Source organism: Schistocerca cancellata, chromosome 7 (genome assembly GCF_023864275.1).
Source record: "Schistocerca cancellata isolate TAMUIC-IGC-003103 chromosome 7, iqSchCanc2.1, whole genome shotgun sequence".
In the NCBI taxonomy this organism is placed as follows: domain Eukaryota; kingdom Metazoa; phylum Arthropoda; class Insecta; order Orthoptera; family Acrididae; genus Schistocerca; species Schistocerca cancellata.
The window spans coordinates 604749667-604771543 of NC_064632.1; positions in this window are offsets into that span (position 1 = coordinate 604749667).

Sequence of the window (21877 nt, forward strand, 5' to 3'; positions counted from 1 at the left end):
AAGAATCAAATAAGGACAAAGTTTAAATTTACAATTTTTGTTTCAAACTTTTTTTTATTATGTTAACAAAAACGTCAATGAAAGAAGAGGTAAATCAAGGAGTGGCATGGAATATAAAATAGAAGCCCAATGTACTGTCTACTTGGAAAATGAAAACGACCTTGTCATCTAAAATATGTTTAAAATAATTTACAATGGTTTAGTGAAAATGGGATCTACAATGAACTCTGTTAATGACTCTGAGCAGTAGTAGATGACAATATATGGTGTCCAATTAACCTCTCAATACCATTCTCATTCTAATGATATTTCTTGGCATTACAACAATTTACAATGGTTTAGTGAAAATGGGGTCTACAATGAACTCTGTTAATGACTCTGAGCAGTAGTAGATGACAATATATGGTGTCTAATTAACCTCTCGATACCATTCTCATTCTAAAAATATTTCTTGGCATCTGCAAAATTTATATTCTTTGTGTAGATTTGTAGATTCATTATGATATTTAGCAACTTCCTTTCTTCCTTTTTTTTTAAATTTCATTTGTCATATTATATTTTTTTATTATATTTTTAAAATTGATTACTTCACATTTTTGCCTTTTTTTTAAAAAAAAAAGAAAAGAAACAGTAATTACCCTGTCTTGCTTTCTATAACAGCTATCAGCAAGTAAACTTAGTCTTCCCAAATATAAATTATTAAAAATTCTGTTATAAAAGATATATTTAAAAATTCTCTAACAATTTATAGTTTAGAAAATGTATTATCATTTAGATAATATTTTCTACACAAAAATTGTTGCAGATGAACTATATCAAAATCTAAGAAACTCACTGAACTGTTGAAATGGAATATGTAAATCTACATCTACAGTGTTGTTTTACTCTGTGATATTCAGTTACTCAGTATGTGGAGAATTGGTATGAAGTGTTTATAGTGGACAGATGTTGGGAGGCAAGTCTCCATTGCAACTATATAATGTACATTTGCAAAAAATTCAGCAGAGTATGAAATCTTTGTATGTATTAGCTGTTCTGATCTGACCTATGGTGGAATAAGTAAAAGTGATTCTTAAAAAGCATTTTATTTAAAAGATCATGCAATTATATGTTTGTGAAGGACCACTGGCAGTTGATTGGAACCACAAGCAGAAACTCTCTGACAGTCAGTCTGGCTTATGGCTTTGTTGTGTTCAGTCACTGGTCTTGTGTGTGCTCTGTCCAGCAATAAAAGTGTTCTACATTGAATCTGGGTTGTGCAATTATTCACCACCATCATTGCCTATACCCTGCAGAACCACACAGGTGAACCCAGACTACAAAATTCACACATAATTTAATCATTTCTGACTATTGTACAGGTACAATGCTGCTGTTGTGCCACCATTTGGCCACAGAGTTTTTTTTCCTGTGGACAACGTTTTTCTCATCATGATGTTGGATGCTATGGCTAACATCCCACGTGCAGCTCATATGACATAAAGTGATGGTGACACTTCTAAACAACACAGTCCTATAATCTAGTTAATCAAATGATGTTAATTACCTAACAAAAATTACTTCTGCAACATTTCTGTCTGGTGCATCAGACAAATGGGACAAAGTTTGCAGATAGGCAGTGATAATAACAATATGAAAAGCATAGAAAAAGCATCACATAGAGGAAACATTGACTCATAGACAGGCACAATAAAAAGTCTGTTAAACATTTAAGCTTTCACATAAAAATGTTCTTAGGAAGAAAAAAATCTATCTCTCTCTCTCACTCACTCACTCTCTCTCTCTCTCTCTCTCTCTCTCTCTCTCTCTCTCTCTCACACACACACACACACACACACACACACACACACACACACACACACACACTTATACACACATGCCTACATGGTACTGCCTGGGCACACTATGACTGGATTGCAGTTTGGCTGGTGGGCTGAGGTGGTATAAGGTTTGTATGGGGTGGTGTGAGTAGAGGGAGAAGCAGCAGGAGACAGGAAGAGGGGTTGGGTGTATGTAGTCAGTTGCTCAGAGGAAGGCAGCGGGGCTCTTGCTTAGGAATAAAGAAGGTAGGAGGTGGCAGGTGCATGGGCTAAGGATTTGTTGCACAGGTATTGGAACAGGCAGAGAGTGGTTCACAATGAAGGTGACTGGGAGACAAGAACTGGGAGGTGGTGGCAGGGCAGAGGAAGGGGAAACTCTAGGGTGGAGAGCATGGGGTCAGTGGACTGAAGCCAGGAGGGTTATGGGAGCAAAGGATGTGTTGCAAGGATAATGCCCAACTGCATAGTTAAGAGATGATAGTGGTGAAGGGAAGGATCCAAATGGTCTGGGTTGGTAAGCAGTCACTGAAATCAAACAAGTTGTGTTCAGCTGCATGTTACACCCCTATGTGGTTAACTTTTGTTTTTTGCTAGAGTTTGGTGGTAGACATTCATTGTGACAAACAGCTGTCTGCTTATCACACTGGCATAAAAAGCAGTGCAGTGACTGCAGAAAAGTTGGTATGTGACACGGTTGCTTTCACAGGTGGCCCTGCCTCTGATGGGATATGATAACCATGTGACAGCAACTGGAGCAGGAAGTGATGAGTGGGTGGATAGGGCAGGTCTCACACTTGGTTCTCCCAGAGGGATGTGGTCCCTATGGCAAGAGGCAGGGAATGGATATAGCATAGGAATGGACTAGGCTATTGTGTAGTTTGGGCAGCAATGAAACACCACTTTAGGAGGGGTGAGAAGAATACTGGGCATGATGTTCTTCATTTCAGGGCACAATCATAGATAACCAAAGCCCTGGCAAAGTATATTGTTCATTTGTTCCAGTCCAGTGTGATATAGGTTGTCAAGAGTGTTACTCTTACATGGCTGATTCTTGAGAATTGTGGAACGACTAGGAGTATGTGAGGATATAGTACAGGAGATCTGTTTGCTGACTAGGTTGGGAAGGAGTGGTTGTGCCTGCCCATGAGACCTTCAGCACACTGAGAAAGTGAGTTTCTTGTCACTGCAGATGTGCCATGTATGGATGGCCAGGCTGCATAGGAGGGTTTTTTAGTGTGGAAGGTATGACAGATGTCAAAATGTGGTTAGATGATTTAATATCAACAGAAGTGTGGATGGAACCATTGGAGAGGTGAAGATTTAGGTCCTTGAAGCGGTGTTGAGGCATACCAGGTGAAACAGATAGGAGAAAAGGTGATGAGGTTGTGAAAGAAGGAGGAAATGCAGTTTACCACTCAGTCCAGGTTTTGAAGATATCATCAATGAGTCTGAACCAGACAAGGACTTTGTGGTTTTGGTAGGCTAAGAAGATTTCCTCTGGGCAGCCCATAGAAAGGGTGGCATAGGAAGATGCCATTCAGGTGCAGAATTGTTGGATATTGGCAGAGGTAGTATTCAGCAGTGGCAAGGCCATGTGCAAGAATGATGTTGGTGTATAGGAGGTAGCACCAACAGTGATGAATAGGGGTCCAGGAAGTATGGGTGTGAGGATGGTGGAGAGTCAGTGAATGAAATGGTCAGTATCTCTGATGTGAGAGGCTAGGTTTTGGGCAATTGGTTAGGGTGCCGCTCAACAGCAGCAGAAAGTCTTTCAATAGGATCACAATAACAAGCTACAGTGAGACATCCAAGATTGTTAGGTATGGATTTTGGGGAGCATGTCAGATGCGAGTATGTGGGGTGCCATTGGGATGAGCAAGGAGACGGAGTTGGGGGAGAGGTTCTGGGATGGATTGAATGATTTCATTATGGATTGGACACCTGTATTGGATAACTAAGGCAGAGCTTGTAGGTGGAGGAGTGAGACAGTTGGTGGAAGCCTTCTGTCAGGTAGTAGTTGTGGCTCATGATGACAGTGTTGGAGCCTTTGCTTGCAGGGGAATGATTAGGTGAAGATCTGTTTTGAGGCTGTGAATGGGTGTCCTTTCTTCTGTTCAAAGGTTAGTACTTTTAGGAAGGAACCTGGGAAAGGATGGTGAGGCCAAGTTGAAAGTAAGGAGTTCCTAGAAGGTAACCAAGGGTGGTTAGGTGGGAGGGTTATGATTGTGTGATGGGAGAAGCAATGATCAATGTTGGGATTGGACTGGCTTTGATTGGAGGGTTTGGTGACAAAAAGTGTTTGAAATGCAGGGATTTGGAGAAGGAGAGTGGGTCTTTGACAAGTCCAACACGATTAAACTTTGACGTGGGGCTGAAGATGAGCCCATTGGGTTGTACTGAAATTTTAGTAGGATAGATTTTTTTGTTGAAGAGGTTACCAACATTGTTTTGAGTTGGCTTGAGTTTTGAATTTCATGGAGTGTTTGGAGGAAGGTTTGGAGGACGAGGCAAATTCTAAAGGTCAGTTAGGCAGGGTCTGGATGCTATCAAGAGAGTACAAGGACGTTCAGTGTGGGTAGGATAGGTGTTGATGGGTAGCTGTGGACCATGGTAGGAGTGGAATGTCAACAACTTGGACAATTTATGGAGGTGGTATGTGGAACGCACTTCCAGGTGTCGGAAGGCAACGGAGTCTGGTTTCAAAATGTGGTGTATGTAGCTACTATTGCACAGTAACACTATCTTGAGGTGGAGGCAGAGATGAACCTGAGATGCCAGTGCCATTGAGATATATTTCTGCAGTACCAAGGTTGTGAGGAACAGGGACTGGCAGAAATTGAAAAGGTGAAAGTTTTTGCAAAAGGAGGGGGTAGGACACAGAGAAGGAAATTTCTATGAATAAGCTGTTGAGAGGGATTCCATGGCTTAGGCAGCATTTAAGAAACAGGTTGTTGGACTGGGGTTTAGCTATGGAAAGGGATTCTTTTGTGAACTGACATAGATAAATGGAGCAGAGGTCAATTTGGATTGGGATGGGGCTAGAGAAATGGGAAATTATATGAGAAATGTAAAATGAAAGATTTAGGTGTTTTTAGGGGGGCACTGGATAACGTAGCACAAGTTTGGGGAGTGAAAATGATGGAAGAAATTGTGCTGAGGGTAATAGGATGATTCTGTGAGGAGAGCATATTTGACCATGTGTAAGTTACTGACATGTGCAGGAAAGAAACATGAAAAACATAAAAATTCTGATGGGAGCAATAAGTCAGTATGGATGGCTGAATTCTGAGATGAAATGTAGGCATTAGTTGTTCAGAGAGTAGGAGATGTAATGGACAAGGGATGCTGCAATTCAGTGTGTGATAAGTTGAGACTGAGTTGACAGCAGGTATGTCCAGGTGGCCATGACAGTTAAGGCAAATCTTCTAGAGAAGTGGAACACTTGGGTCTGGCACAAATTTTCAGCTTTCACCACTGCAATGGCACAATGCAATGGGCAGCTTGGAATCATGATTTCCAAACTACACCCTTTCCTTTCTTCCCCCTTCTTTTATTTCAGAATGCATTTGGAGAGTGTTTTAACTTTGATTCAGTGGTTAAATGGTCCATAGGGTAGCATGCAACTCTGTCAAAGTGGCCATGACCAACGCTACAGAAGTCACAGAAGTCTCACAAGGCCATGTGACAATGTCAACTAGTGGCTCTCTTCCAGCCTAAACCTCAAGTCATCCATCCTTTGTTATGGTCTCATAATTTTACTTCTATTTTGTCTCTGCTGTATTGTCTGTGTGCATTCTTTTCCTGTATTTTCCCTCTCACCTTTGTTATGCACACACTTCTCCATCATAGTTGATGAAGCATGTGTGTAACAAAGGCAAGAGGGAGAAAGTAGGAAAATGTGTGGATGGACAACACAGGAGATACAAAGTTGAAATAAATACACACACACACACACACACACACACACACACACAGACACGCGAGCACGCGTGCACATGCACATGCACACACACAGGTGCACAGTACTGGCAACCCTGTGGAAAGGGGGGATGACAGGTCCACGGGCTGGGAATGTGATGCACATGGAAGGAGGGATGGCAGGCGCATGGGCTGAGAATGTGACATATGGCTGTCAGAGCTAATGACTAGCAGTGTCTCCAGTTTAATTGAATTTTATTTCCCCCATTCAATCTTCTGATTCTGTTCTCAGCATTTTCCCCCAGCCTCTGCCTCTTCCATTTCCATAGTAATCTCCTGAACTACCTTCCTGATCTAAAGTTCCTATGATCGCTTCTTCTATTTTTCTCCCCACTGAAACCAGAATTCCAACACCCTTGGTGATATTTCTTATGACTAAAGTTTTGTGAATTATTTCTCTCTATAGCCCCACATAATTTGTCAACATATTTCAGAAAATAATTAAATAAATCATCTGGCCCATGAACTAGAACCTACTGTAGTATTTCAACCAGTCTTCTTCTGAGTGCAACAGTCTAACAAGGGGAAAGCCTCAGACACAACCAAGCAATTCAGCTCAGATTTGGCAGGTCACTTGTGTACAACCTAAAACAAAGGACCTTAATTTTGGCTCAACACCCCCGTTTTTGAGAAAATCACCCCTAAAGGTTATGAAGAGCAACTCACTATTAGTGGGATAAATAGATAATTGTAAATAGACCATTTTTCATCATCAGGTATGGGGTCAGCATTGCATACTTTTGCAGAAATTGAGGAAAGAACCTTTTACAACTGCCGCTTATATACCAAGATGGTAAACACCTTTCACTGAAAGTGTCAACGGCCAAGGTAACTGGCTGGGAAGTGGAGAGCCCAGGTTTGAATCTTGAGGAAACCTAGCAGATGTTATTCTTCTCATTTGTACTTTTCTGTATCTCAGTTGATAGGGATAGGAGGGTGAATAAGGTAAGTAAATTGATAAGGAAAGATAAAAGGGTAAGCAAATAAATTTCTCAAACCTCTTTGTATAGTAAACAACTAAAAGGTTACTCCTGGTCACTTTACAATGGCTCTTCCAGTCACTGTTATGTGTCCTCACTTCTCTTCGAACAACTAGATGGATGGTAAATTTCGTATAGAGATTCAAAACAAATATACTTGTGGCTCCAAGAACATCTAATGGATGAAATCTTTTGATAGCTGCACTGTTCCTTCTGAAGAATTGGTGGAAAACAAACTTGGTTTACAATTAGAAATTTGTTTTTTTTTTTTTTGGAAATTAATTTTCATGTGTACCATATCATTGCCTGAAAAATTAGTGCTGAAAGTTGGTTATGAATTATGCTGTCAATAGTTATTGCATTCGTGCAGTTGAGCTATTCCTGCTGGGTTTCCAGAAGCGGACTGCAATTCTGAAGCCTTAAAATAAAGTTTTTAACCTGGTGATAGAAATAAACATCATGCAGTTGGCACACAGGTGTGCAGTTTGGCAGTATTACATTTAACATGCACATTTTTTTACTCTCATCATCTACAAACATGGTGTCATATATTAGAATATTAGTTTGTCCACCACAGGAATCTAATATTAGCAACATATGGTTTTAAAACATTCTCAAGAACTGTCCTGTAAATCACGTTTGTCATTTTCCGAGGTTTTGAGCAGGTAATGTAAACATTTTTCAGTGAATTGGTTAAGAGATTGACCTCTTCTATAACCCATGGACCAAATGTAACATTTGTTTCTTGTAAACACAGGAAAACCTTAAGCAACACTTTTCCAAAGTCTGTGGTGGCATATTGCACCATGTACAAATGTGTTAGGGGTTTTTTTTTTTTCCCCCTACCAACTGTGTCAAAGGTTTGTTTTTCTCCCTTATGTGATAACATGTGTTGAATGTTCACCTGATACTCACATCCTGTTTGATTGGTGTTGATCACATAATCACGATTAAAACTGGTCATAAGTGATGCTGTTTGCACGCTGAAAAGAGCTGTATATCTTCTATATTTTCTACCTCCTTGTGGGAGACGTATTTAGTGATTGCCATTGACAAATTTTATATTTTGATTTGAAATTCCTTGTCCAAGATAATGATGCAGCATATGTAAAATCCTTATTTGTTGTATATTGAAGCACTGCACCTGCAGCCCACTCCTGGAGTATTCTCATTGTTACATTCTCGTTATGATGATGAGTTTCAACAAATCAGTCATATGTCCACTTATTTATCACCTGGTATTTGTCATATCTTGTCTCTCTGTTAACTATATCATTTTCCCACAATTTTAGGTCCTTCTTCCTTTTCAGGGCTGTTGTTGCTCCATTCTTTTGCAGTGTTTGTAGGTTCCAATTTGGATGATTCCTGGCTAGTGCTATGGCCTTTACTTTTACTTCAAGGGGTATGGCACCATAGTACAATCATTTACTAACTGGTTCGCAATACTCATTGGGAACGAACAAAGTACAGATTGCCTGCAACGTGGACATTTCCAAAGTGTTATACCACTTTGCAATTCACTAGTCGTGATACCATCCATTGAATCACCTTCTGCATCGCCTTACTGGTATGGTTCTTCAGTATCAACAAAAATGATTTCGTTCACCAGCCCCAGAAATCGCTCAACAATAGCCAATCCTATCAATCTGGAATGCTGAGAAACAGAACTGCCTGCTTCTGGTAGTGCAGTGATAATACATCTGTCTTGCAACACTTTTACAAACCAAAACATAGTGTCAGTAACTTCCTGCTTGCTGTCGCCTGTGACAGGCTCCCAACTATATATTACAGCACTGGTTGAAGGGTGTACATCCTCCATTATTCAGATCATGCAACTGAAAGATATGACAGAACAAACAATAACCAGTTATGTTCCATTAAGTTTCAGGTGTACAGCCACAAGAAATCTCCTTCTTCTTCTAATATTTCAGCTGTATAATGTTCAGTCGTCTTCAGAGTGAGCCGCAAGACTGCCGCTCTAGTGCTCACTTCGTCCCTTTATACTGTTGTACCGCGCGACTGCGCATGCGGCCACAGATGCAAATGCACCAAAGACGTCGGTCGGCAGCAGAGATGTGCATAATGCGTGAGTTGTATCTATGACACCACAGTTGATCTGTGTTGGCATATCGATATATCATTGTGAGCTGCACTGTGACAATGTCTTTGCGAGTTTATTACAGCAAGTGCCGGATTCCATGATGTATCAAGATTGAAACCACTATCTCTATTAATTAAATTTGTCATCAAGCGAATTTCAATTGCTTCCTTCACTATCAAGTCCCAAAAGGATGATGCAGTTGCCAAAATTTCGACGTTGTCATACAACATACTGTGACCATTATCAATACAGTGCTCTTCCACTGCTGACTTGTTAGGTTGTAAAAGTCGCGTGTACCTCCGGTGTTCTGCACATCTTTATTGGACAGTAGGAGTTGTTTGTCCCATGTAAGAAAGGCCACATTCACATGGTTTTTTGTAAACTCCAGATTTTTGGAGCAGCAAATCATCTTTGATGGCGCCCACAAGTGCAGCTGTCTTGGGTGGAGGACGAAAAATCACTTTTACTTTGTGTCTGCCGAGAATGCATTCTATTTTTGATGAGAGGCTACCCACATATGGCAGGAAGGGCATTGATTTAAAGGTTTCTTCATCTCCTTCTGCTTTGTTTGTGGCCTCTTTCGGTTTCATTTTCAGTGCCCTCTGTATTTGTTGTGGAGAGTACCCATTGTCTTCAAACACTCTTTGTAAGTGGGAAAGTTTATCTTGCAGACTGCTTTTGTCAGAAATAATATGCGCTCTGTGAGTCAAAGTTTGGAGAACACTCATTGTCTGGGCAGGATGGTGGCAGCTATTTGCACGTAAATACAGATCGGTGTGCATCGGCTTCCTATACACTTCTTGTCCCAAAGTGCCATCCTCTCTGCGCCAAAGCAAAACATCCAAAAATGGAAGTCATCCCTCCTTTTCAATTTCCATTGTGAACTTTATTTGATTGTGGAGGCAGTTCAGATGTCTTAAGAAGTCTTGCAAGTTGTCTTCACCATGGGGCCAAACTACTAAGGTGTCATCAACATACCTCCAGAATACAGTGGGTTTCAAGTCAGCAGATTCAAGCGCCTTCTCCTTGAAGTCCTCCATAAATAAATTGGCCATCAGAGGGGATAAGGGACTACCCATGGTGAACCCGTCTGTCTGTTCAAAAAATTCGTTGTTAAATAAGAAATATGTGGAGGTCAGAACATGTTTAAATAAAGCTGAAATCTCATTGTCAAAACTTCTTTCAATAAGTTGTAGAGATAATGGTAGGGGAACCTTTGTAAATAAAGCCACCACATCAAAACTAACTAATATATCAGACAGGTTCATTTTCAATGATTTCTGTTTACTAATGAAGTCAGCCGAGTTTCTTATGTGGTGAGTACATTTTCCCACAAGAGGCCTCAACAATGATGCCAGATGTTTGGCAACGTCATAGGTCAGAGAGCCTATGTTACTCACTATGGGGCGTAGAGGAACATCTTTCTTGTGGACCTTTGGTAATCCATAAAGTCTAGGAGGCACTTGGTCTCAATCTCCGAACAACTTCTGGTGGAAAGGGAGAATCATTCTGAAACTAAACAGTTTTCTTTGCCACTCAATTAGTGGGATCCCTGCTGATCTTCCGGTACATGCTACCACTCAATAAATTGTACATTTTATCATGGTATTCATCCCAAGACAATAAAACAGTAGCATTACCTTTATCTGCTGGGAGTACCTCCGTCTGAGGATCCAGGCAAAGCTTGCGTAGAGCAGCCCTCTCTGCCACAGATATATTGTTCCTTTGTGGGTGAGCCTTCATAATTGCACAGCATGTTTCATGTCTTATTTCCTCTGCTGAACCAGAGGGAAGTGGTCGAACAGCTTCTTCAATGGCGCTGATAAATGAAGACAATGGCAGAACCTGTGGCGTGGGTGCTAAATGCAGTCCCTTACTCAAAACCATCATCGTAGCATCATCCAAATCTCTACCTTTCATATTAATTTACATATGGCCTTCCTGCCATATGTGGGTAGCCTCTCATCAAAAGTAGGACGCATTCTCGGCAGACACAAAGTAAAAGTGATTTTTCGTCCTCCACCCAAGACAGCTGCACTCGTAGGCTCTGTCAAAGATGATTTGCTGCTCCAAAAATCTGGAGTTCACAAAAAACCATGTGAATGTGGTCTTTCTTACATCAGACAAACAACTCCTATTGTCCAAGAAAGATGTGCAGAACACCGGAGGTACACACGACTTTTACAACCTAACAAGTCAACAGTGGCAGAGCATTGTATTGATAATGGTCACAGTATGTTGTATGACAACGTCGAAATTTTGGCAATTACATCATCCTTTTGGGACTTGATAGTGAAGGAGGCAATTGAAATTCGCTTGATGATGAATTTAATTAATAGAGATAGTGGTTTCAATCTTGATACATCATGGAATCCGGCACTTGCTGTAATAAACTCGCAAAGACATTGTCACAGTGCAGCTCACAATGATATATTGATATGCCAACACAGATCAACTGCAGTGTCATAGATACAACTCACGCATTATGCATGTCTCTGCCACTGACCAACGTCTCTGGCGCATTTGCATCTGTGGCCGCATGTGCAGTCGCGCGGTACAACAGTATAAAGGGACGAAGTGAGCACTGGAGCGGCAGTCTTGCGGCTCACTCTGAAGATGACTGAACTTTATACAGCCAAAATATTTGAAGAAGAAGGAGATTTCTTGTGGCTGCACACCCGAAACTTAACGGAACAGTCTTTGCGCCTACAAAACCTGAAGATTCACAATAACCAGTTACTACAGCATAAACAAAAAAGCTAATTACTACAAACTACATACAGTATAAGTCATATGTTAGTTACAGAAGATCACTGTATTCTTTCTCAAGACATATTTTACTCAGCTGATTAATAATGAAAAATTATTACATGTGACCTAAGGATTTGCGGCAGCCTAATGACAGAAAACAACTCTTTCTGAGCGACTTCTATAAGGTTTGTGCTGGACACCCTCACTCTTCGAGGTTCACAACCATGATATGATGAACAGGCAACCGGGACAACATAACTCTCCCTGCGTGCATTCTGTCCCGTGCCTCGCTGTAAACAAGCATCACGCGGTTGGCTATCTGTGATCCCTCATGAGGAATTTGCAGCACTCTTATTTGGAGTAGTTTTCATGTGACAATGCTTAAAAGTTTAATTCTTTACTAATTCACATCATTTGGGAAATTAGTTTGCCTACCTTATTACTATTATTATTTCTTGTTGAGTTGTGTACCTTATTAACTCTCCTACCTGTACGAATTCTGATATGAAAAAAATGAAAACCATACAGTTTTCTTGAGATTCCAACCCGGTTTCTCTGCTTCCCATCCATTGACCATGGCCATTGCGCTATCAGTGCTAAGTGTTTACCATGTGTGTACATAAGCAGCAGCTGTAAAAGTTTCTTTCCTCGATTTCTGGAAAAGTATTCATTTGCGGTCCCCATACCTGATGATGAAAAATCTCTATTTACAATTATCTATCGATCACCCAACCTCTAGGGGTGATTTTCACAAAAGCAGGTGAGGGGGGCATGTTGAGCCAAAATATCGTAGAGTCCTTCATTTTAGGTTGTACACAAGAAACCTGCCAAATTTGAGCCAAATCAGTTGGCCGTGACTGAGGCCTTCCCCTTGTTAAGTCCGTTCATCAACAGTGTATTTACATGTACTAATTTCTATAAAAATCTTTCATAGTTCCATTCCTCCCTCTAAAAACAGGAAACAGGCCCATTCAAAAATTCACTCTTCATTCTAACTTTCTCACACTCTCACAAAACTTTTTTGAAACAATTTTCTTAAAATCCCTAAAGATTTTCTACTGATCAAAATTTTGATTGGCCCATGACAACGCCTTTCCTTAAAGAAAATTTTTGATAAATTTAATCTTTAACCTATTTGACACAAGAGGTACAAAATTATCTCTACAGATTTGTATAAAGTCAACATGGTATGGCTATGTCTATTCCCACAGCAAATTGTTGGGTAAAGGAGATCACCAACACAGAGCTGAATAAAAATTAAGCACTTTATTAGTGTTAACAACATACAGCAATACAAGTGAGCACACACAATGGACTTTCATACCAGACTGAATCAAAGTTCATAAAATCATGAATCCCAGCAATGTGGAGCATGGGACAGGACTGAGGCAGGCATCAGTTGTGTGTGTCAGCTTCACCTGACTAGTCATGACCATGGCTGGTCTACGAGGGGGCAGGGCTAGATCATTTCTTGCAGTGTGGGTAGATATGGAGCTGTGAAGAGTTGACATGACATAGTCTTCATGCCATGCCAGAGGGAGAGAAGGAATCTGTGTGGGAGGCAGGAATCCATTGGAGGGGGAAACACATGTAACAATGCTGGGTGATGGAGGTAAGCTACATGAAACATTGTGAAGTTGATTGCCACTGACGTGCGGAGATTGCAGCAAAGGTGGAGGTGGAGGCAGGTTAGGAGCAGGCAAATCCTCAGAGATGTCATGTGCCTGTGACACAGTGAAATCAGCAAGCATTCGGTGAGCATGCACCAAGTTGCCTGTCGAGTCAGCAACTGAAGCGTGCGCACGAATAACGCTGTACGGCACATTTTGACATTTCGTAGAATCGTGTGGAATAATACTGTATACAGCAGTCTGCAAGGCCTGCTGTTATAACTGACATGTTCACCGTCCGAGGGCAGCACTAAACAGTGACGAGACGTGCACAGTTTTCGCGCCTCTGCGTGAACAATGTTGTATGTTACAAGAATGGCAGAGTGCAGCAAGGTGACGCTTACCGCAAGTGGTTTGAAATGTGCAAATAATGCACAGAAAAGGAAAATTAACATTGGTAGTTGGCAGGATATTATGAGGAAAAGGCTTCGTGATGCTGGACTGGAACATAAATCACGAAAAGGAAAGGTAGTTCCTGCAAAACAGCCTCCAACACAGGTGAGTGGAATAATGCTGTATGGGTTTTTGTAAAAAGGTGTATTTCTTTAGAGAAGCATATGTGTCCTGTAAAGTGGCGACGTGGTCTGTAGAGTACATGGCTCTAATGACATGTTATGTGTATCTTCTGAAAACATTACAGTAAAAGTATGTAATGTGAATGAAATTAACTACAGTTCTGTAGTTATCATTGACGGAAAAATAGAAAACTCAGTCTGGGTAATGCTATATTATTAAAAGAGAATGTGAAATTTGATAATCTAGTTGAATATTAGGTAGTAATAATGATTGTTTTCGTGATTCAGGATCGTGTATGCAATGCAGAAGTGTGCTCAAAAGAAGGATGCAAGGACATAAATCTGAAAATGAAGTTAAAGCTGTATGAAGAATATCATGCCTTAACATATGATGAGCAGTCCATATACTTAATAAAATCCATGGCAATAGGTGTGCCAGCCAGGTGCAAGAGAGGTTAGACAGACGAAACTTCACGGAAACAAGCTACTTTCAAATACATAGTTTACTCAAAAGAAGTGTGTCGAAAAACATTGCTTGATGTATTCTCCATAACCCAGCAATGAATGCAGACTCTGCAATGTAAAGTAAAAGGTGGAATAACCACTCTTAAAGATGGTAGAGGAAAACATTACAATAGGTCACATGCCATATCAAATGACGACAGGGCTCTTATTCGGCAACACATATCGAGTTTCCCAAAGCAGACGAGCCATTACAGCAGGAATAAATCCTCAAAAGAATGTCTGCACCCTGATCTCAACCTCTGTAGAATGTATCAGTTGTTTACCGAAAAGTTTCCTGATAAGTCAATAAGCAGGTCATACTATCGAAGTGTGTTTCAAACAGATTTTAATCTGCGTTTCAGAAGACCTAGATCAGATACTTGCAGACTGTGTGATTTGTTGTTTAACAAAATGATTGCAGCTTCCGATGAAATAGAACTGCACAAGATCAAAATTGAGAGTCAGTTGCATCATTCAAGGACAGACCAAGCATACAAAGCCCTAAAATATGATACAGAAATGGCTAAGAGGAATAACAATATACATGTTATATGTGTTGACCTACAACAGGTTTTACTTTGTCCTACATTGACTCATTCCATAGTATTCTACCAGAGACAGCTGTCATCATGTAGTTTCACGATTCATGACGTTGGTACTGGAAACATTACCGTAAATTTGTGGGATGAATCCACCGCAAGGAGAGGTTCAGCTGAAATAGTTTCCTGTCTGCTTAAATTTGTGATGCACAATTATGATATGCGTGAAGAAGGTATGGCCGCTGTGTTGGGCAGAACAACAACTGGAGAGTTTTATCACTTTATTTCTATCTGATCAGCTGCAAGTACTTTAAAGAAATACATCAGAAGTTTTTATGTTCTGGTCACAGTTTCCTACCTTGTGACAGGGGTCGATGAAAGAAAGAAAGTGTCAAAAGTTATGGCTCCTTCATAATGGAAGCATGTTATTGCTGAGGCCTTTGTCGATCCTTCAAAACTGACCATTCACGAGATGATGATGGAAGACTTCAAGGACACAGGATCCATCAAAATGCTTTTGAAGAAGCTGCCTGCTTTGAAAATTACCAATTTACTTTGGTTGAAGCTGTATAATGATGATCCTCGAGGTTTAAGCGTGTGCCGTACCCACAATGTGCTTCACCCATGGGAAAGACACTGTACAGTAAAGCATGATTGTGAGCACCGAGTAAAAAATTTTCCATTGCCTTCTGAATTCCGGTTGCTCTATAGCAGGACACTGAAAGTTCATAAGGAGAAGAAAAGGGATCTATTGGACATGACGAAATATATGGAACCAAACTACAGGCAGTTTTATGAAAACCTGCAGTGTGACAACTGACTGCAATGTACTAGATCTGAGCCTAAACTTGATAAACTGATGTTGTATTATATTTTTTTAAGATCAGTTTACAATAAATATTATTTAGTATCTTGTTTCAAATCTCTTACTTACTATTTTTGGATTCAAGACACCTTATAATTACAGCAGAGCACTGGCTGATCTGGAATAACACTGTATATCCATCTATATCATACTTATTTTCGAAAAATCTGTGCTTAGCACAATTTTAAAAACCGGAAATTAGTATTTTCCACAGTCTGTATGCACAAACAATACATTTCTGCTATTACATTATTATATTGTATTAATTCTCTGGAACTAACAGTTTTTGTCAATTTCCCAAGAACTGCAAAATGTGCCATACAGCATTATTCGTGCACATGCTTCAATTGGCTAATGCAGGATGTTGTTGGTACAGAGGTCGGCAATCTCTTGGCACTGAGTCATAAGCTGGGCCAGCAAGATGAGCTTTCGGAGGTAACACAGAGGAGTACGATTCACTGAGAGGGGGTGGAAGGAAGCAAGGAGGTGAAGATGTCCAGAATACAAGAGCCCAATGTGTGATGAAACAGAGGGGCCACTTGGAGGTCAGGCAAGAGGCTGAAATGTTTGAGAAAGTCGATTCTGCAGATGGGGCAGTTGACATCAAGGACCTGGAAGGTCCAAGAGAATACCAAGTGGACACAAGTTGGAGACAAATATCTTCCAAAGCCATGTACAGGTATGTCAGAGTCGTCGGCTGCACGGAGGAACACTGACACAGACAGAAGACCCAAAGGAGCACGTGATGCGATGATGCTGGCTGGCATCGGCCTCGGTGCTGATGAGAAAGTGGAGAGTGCTGGCAGGACCATAAGTGCAGGCCCTGCCTGCAGGAGGATTCAGCGTGTTAGATGACTGAGTAGAGGGGTGGCACCCTACAGTGTGACTACAAGTTGTGGCCCCTAGACAGACACGTGGCCAGAGTTTGGGCAAGCACCTCGTGGACAACAAGATCGTGCAGAGTAGCCAAAAGTTACACGGTACATGGGATGTGGCATCTACTGTGCATCACCCAAGCTGCTTCACACCCTCCACTCAGCCACAGGAGAAGAGCGGGAAGTGTGCGCTGGTGGTGCAGGTAGTGTCAGAAGTTCACTGGAGGCATCTGCTGGGTTCACTAGCCACATGCACGACCTTTACCTGCCAGGTGAAGAGCCATCTGGACTGAGGCAAGAGCACTGCTAACCTTCAAATCCGTGGGGAAGTTGCTGGAATGAGGAGCTGGTGACGCCAAAAAATACTCCGGTCTCGGTCAGCAAGATGGAGTTTCTCTTCTAAAACAGCAGGTATGTGGAACGGGAGATGTAATTGGTGATCAGATGGCAATTTAACCAGCCAAAGGGTCCACAGCACAATGCCAGGTAGCTCTTCAGATGTCACTTGTGAGCAGAGGTGGTGCCACAATTGAGATGGTGTCTATCTTGCATTTGTACTTTGTGAATGACATAATGAATTGCATTGGCAGGGGGTAGACAGGCATTCAATAATGCAGGACTGAGCTGTATATTATTTATGTTGAGATGGCAGATCCAGCAGTAGGTCACTAATGAGGTCTGGTTCATTGTGAAAGAGGCTAACCAATCACACGAAACGTGCACCATCACCTAGAATTCCACGAACATCCGACAGGTTATCAACCGAGGCAAACTACATTTTGGGATTCTCTTTCTGTAGGTGAGATAGTTTAGGGAAACATTCATTAGGCACCTTTTGCGGGATCAAAGGAAGAAGCAAGCAGCACTATTGTGACGGTAACAGGTGGCCTGGACGAAGGAAGCTGTATGTCGCTTGAGGTCTGCACGGAGGGCACAGTGACACATTGTCCACAAGTTGCACACGGGGCAATTGTTGTGGATGAGCGTGCAGTTGTCGTGCATGGTGTGGCTGTAGTCACAAATTAATGAATCGAAATGCTATCAGTATAAGGAATGCACAAAAGTACGTGCCCGTGTCTATTGGAAAGAGGGAACAAGTCCACATCATATATGTACATCTGCTGCAGTATCCCTGTGAAAAGCAAAGATTTCTCTTGTTTGATTTGGCATGGGATGAAGTCAGTGTACTGTGGCATGTTGTAGAAGTGGACACATTGTCTTGTACACGGTTCCCATCAAGGTGGCTGTGAACTGGGGAGGTTCGAGTTCACAGTTTGTGGACAGATGTGATCTGGTGGGCACACTCAGTGGAGACTGGATGCTAGGAGTGTCACTACAAGAAATCTCTGTCTGTACACCCATGGCAGAGTACAGGTCACAAAACTGTAGCTCGTCCATTGTGTAAGTGTAGGCACAAAGGCTTAAACGAATCACATGAGAATACAATCTATCAAAAGACTTTAGTGGTCTCCAGTATGGTAGTTCCTATTCTCAAAGTGAATTGTTGGGCAAGGGAGATCAGCAGCACACAGTCAAATGTAGAAATGAAGCACTTTACTACTATTACCAACACACACCCATACAAGTGGGCACACACAATGGGCATTTGTACCAAACTGAGTCAAAGATCATATCGTGAATCAAAACAGTTCTTCTAAAGTCGATAATCACATATTAGAGGTTAGTGGTCACCACAAGGATGTAAACTGTACAAGGAAAGCTTTTCACTCATAACTTGGACATGGCAACAGTATTTACACATAAGTGTTTTATACAAAACTTTCCAGAATTTAAAACCACTTTTTATATAACACATTCACTTCATTCATAATGTTTTATTGTACTTAATTTATTTTTAAATCTAATGTAGTTTTTCACTCTATTTTAGTGCTTAAATTATTGACCTTCTCTTCTGCTGGTTTTTGTACAGTTTTTAACTCTTCAGTACCCTTTTACTGCTCAGAACTTTCTTTAACAAACTCATTTTCTAAGATTAGGACTATTTTCAGCTATATCTATTCTGGAATTCATACCCTTTAAGTCAGTTTATACCTTATATTTTAATCCTGAGAGTTTATTGTTGAGTTCATTGATGTCATCCTTAAATCTTTTTAATTGGTTACTTATTTTAGATTTGAGTTCTGTTTTCAAAAGGACACTGTTGGATATCACAGTTGGCTCTAGATGTTAACTAATACCTTTCACTGTTGATTCTAACCCACTCCCTCAACCCCCCTCCCCCCCCCACCCCCCCCACCCCCAACACCCAAACCCAGTTCTGGGTTCCATAGTTTCTAATTTATGCCTACTCCTCTCCCCACTCAGCCTAAAACAGTTCTCAGCAGTTCATCTAGATCTGGTTTTGTATCAACTTGCACTCTGTCTAAATCCTGACTCATATCTGATACTCCCTTATTGCTTGATTCACAGTGTCTTCTTTGATGGTCATTTTTTACCATGTAATCACAAACCAATCTAACCAAAAATGAAAGGTCTTCCATTTAATATACTTATTTTGATTTCTGCTCATGTATGCTGTTTGCAAATCCTTTCTTACGTTTTTAAATTTCATTCATCATTTCCATTATCCATGAAGTAAGAATTGTCCACAAATTTCACATCCACGTTCAAAATTTTTTACGTCTCCTTGACGGAGAATCCCTTTTTTAAATCATATTTCAGAATAAATTATATTTTGTTATCTACAGTACAGAGCAAAATTAATAGCTTCCCAACAGCAAAGGACCTTGGCATTTTACAGTCTCACCTCCAGTCCAGTCAATGAAATATTACTGAAATGATGTTATGTAACTATGAAAATATCTTCATCAGAAATATCTGACCGTACATACATAACAGTATGTGTTGGGAAACGATACTGTAGAACAGCACTTCCACTGACATTTGTTCCATCAACTAGAAAACAATAGTAATACTCATCTTGATTATTCAAAGTAATTTGTGGTTCAGCTCATTATCCACATATATTTTGCCATATGATTCATTAGGAAGCCCAGGTTTCTAGAGTTTCAATGAAGATATTAATTTGTGGTTAAAAAAGCATCATGGTTTATTGCCAAGTCCAATTCTCTCAACATAATCAACATTTAAATTCACTTTTTTAAGTCTTTGGTAACCAGCTAGAGTGTATCACTTTTAAATAGACACACGTTCCATAAGTGATAGATTACATTGCTTTTCATACTTGTACATTTTTGTTACAAGTCGAGTTCACAGTCATCAGTTCAACAGATAAATCTGCACTCCATGAACACAGAAGTGAGTCCAACATGACTTTTCACAACTTTTCTCTCACTGTTGCTCCATTAAGACTATCCAGATGTTAAGGGGGGCTGTAATGGATTTGGGTAAAAAAAATTAATTTTTCAAAAATGTTATTTTCTTAATCTACAGAATTTAATTTATGTTGTGTGTGAATTTTACCATGATAACAGCATTAGGAATGCCTTTAAAATATTAAACTGTTTAACTCTGCACTGGCAGCCACTCTCACATTTTTCGGCATTTGGGAAATTGTTTGCTTCAGTCATATTTTTGTGATTGGAAACATGGAGGGGAAAAAAAAGGAGATGGTACTATAGACTTACACTGTACTCTGATCTGAAGCCAGAGTGGGCAGAGTCTGCCACCATTTTAAGTAGCCCAAAACATTAGCAGACTACTGGTTACAATTGCTTCTTGTTCATTATTTTTGTCGTGTGCACACGATGACTATTTTAAGCAATATAAAAGGCCATTTCAAATGTTTTTCTGTTCTTGAATGAGTATTTCATCTAGTAGTTTGGCCTTGTTAATGTAACTGGTTGTTTTCTGCTTAATTTTGGATAACCACAAACAGAAGGAAGTGATGTGAAAAGCATGCTTTTGTAATACATTTAATTCAACTTTTATTGTATTTCTATCAATAGCAAATGAAGCTGGAGCTCCAAAACCAATGCTTATTTGCTTACTGGTATTGGTACTACTTTTTGTTCATTACCTTTTCAGCTTTCAGATTGTATCCACAGCATTTTTAGTGTTCACATTTGCAAAAAAACTTACCTTAATTATCTTTGCTAGCTCAAAAACATGTACAATGAGGAAAGAAGAAAGGCATGGTATCAGTTATATCTTGTGCATTCCAACAAAGTGAATGATTATTGAAATGTCAAAGAAACAGAATAGCATAGCAGTATACCTCCAAAGAGAATAGAGTTCTTATTTTGTTAGATTGTCAGTGCATTGGTCTCACTGTAGTTTACCCATTTTCTCACTTTGAAATCTTACCTATGCTGCATCATTCAGTGTGTGGCTTACATTCTCTGAAAATCTCAACATGAGTTTCTGAAGTAAATCCAAGCAAATGTACCCCTGCTTGTGCTACAGACAACCTTAATGTGGCCTAATGAATGTCATCTTTTTTCTTCTGTAATTATAATTTTTTACATGATTTATGAAGAAGTGTCTATGGAAAGACAGGATGGAAATTAAAGCCTCAGTAATTTGGTTTAGATGCTCAAAAAGCACATTCCATTGACTTTAATTACTCAAAATAGATGTCTGTGATGTAGATTTGCATTTTAATGATGAAAATAATGGCAGAATTGAAGTGCTGAAGAGAGCTGGTAAAGATCCAGGTGTGTTTGCAACAAAAGTATTTCACACCACCAACAAGAAAGCTGACAGATCACACTGTCTTACCTACAAATACAGGCCAGGCAGATTCAAAGGGGAAAGTAGAGAAACTTGAAGATTGTGGAGTATAAGTATGGAGAATTTTAAAATTGAGGTGAGCTTGTTACATGTAGAAGTATGAGAACAAATCTTTGAACCCTATTTTCTCGGTTTTACATTTTTTTTGCATTATTAGAAGCATCTTCTTAAAAAGAATATGCACTAATGCTATGGAATTTTCTGGTGCCATTTGAAAAATGTTGCTGTCTTATTGGAACTAAAAAATACAAGATCCTATGATTACATTCTGATTTTATAGGATTGTATATAGAAAAAAACTTAATTTTGGATGTCTAACATTCAAAACTTTGCTAATAATACAGTTTCTATCATGAATTAATGATTGTGTTTCAGCTGTCTTCTAACCTTCTTAGAACACTACAATAACATTTTCAAACTCATTGCATGATTAGAATTTGTGTTATGGCTATTTATTAAGAATAGAAACTTCTGGCAAAACATTAATCCTGCATCTTTTATTACAGATTTCTGTTAAAATAAAGCTCTTTCTCTTTATCCATGCAAAATTTTATATCTGTACATTA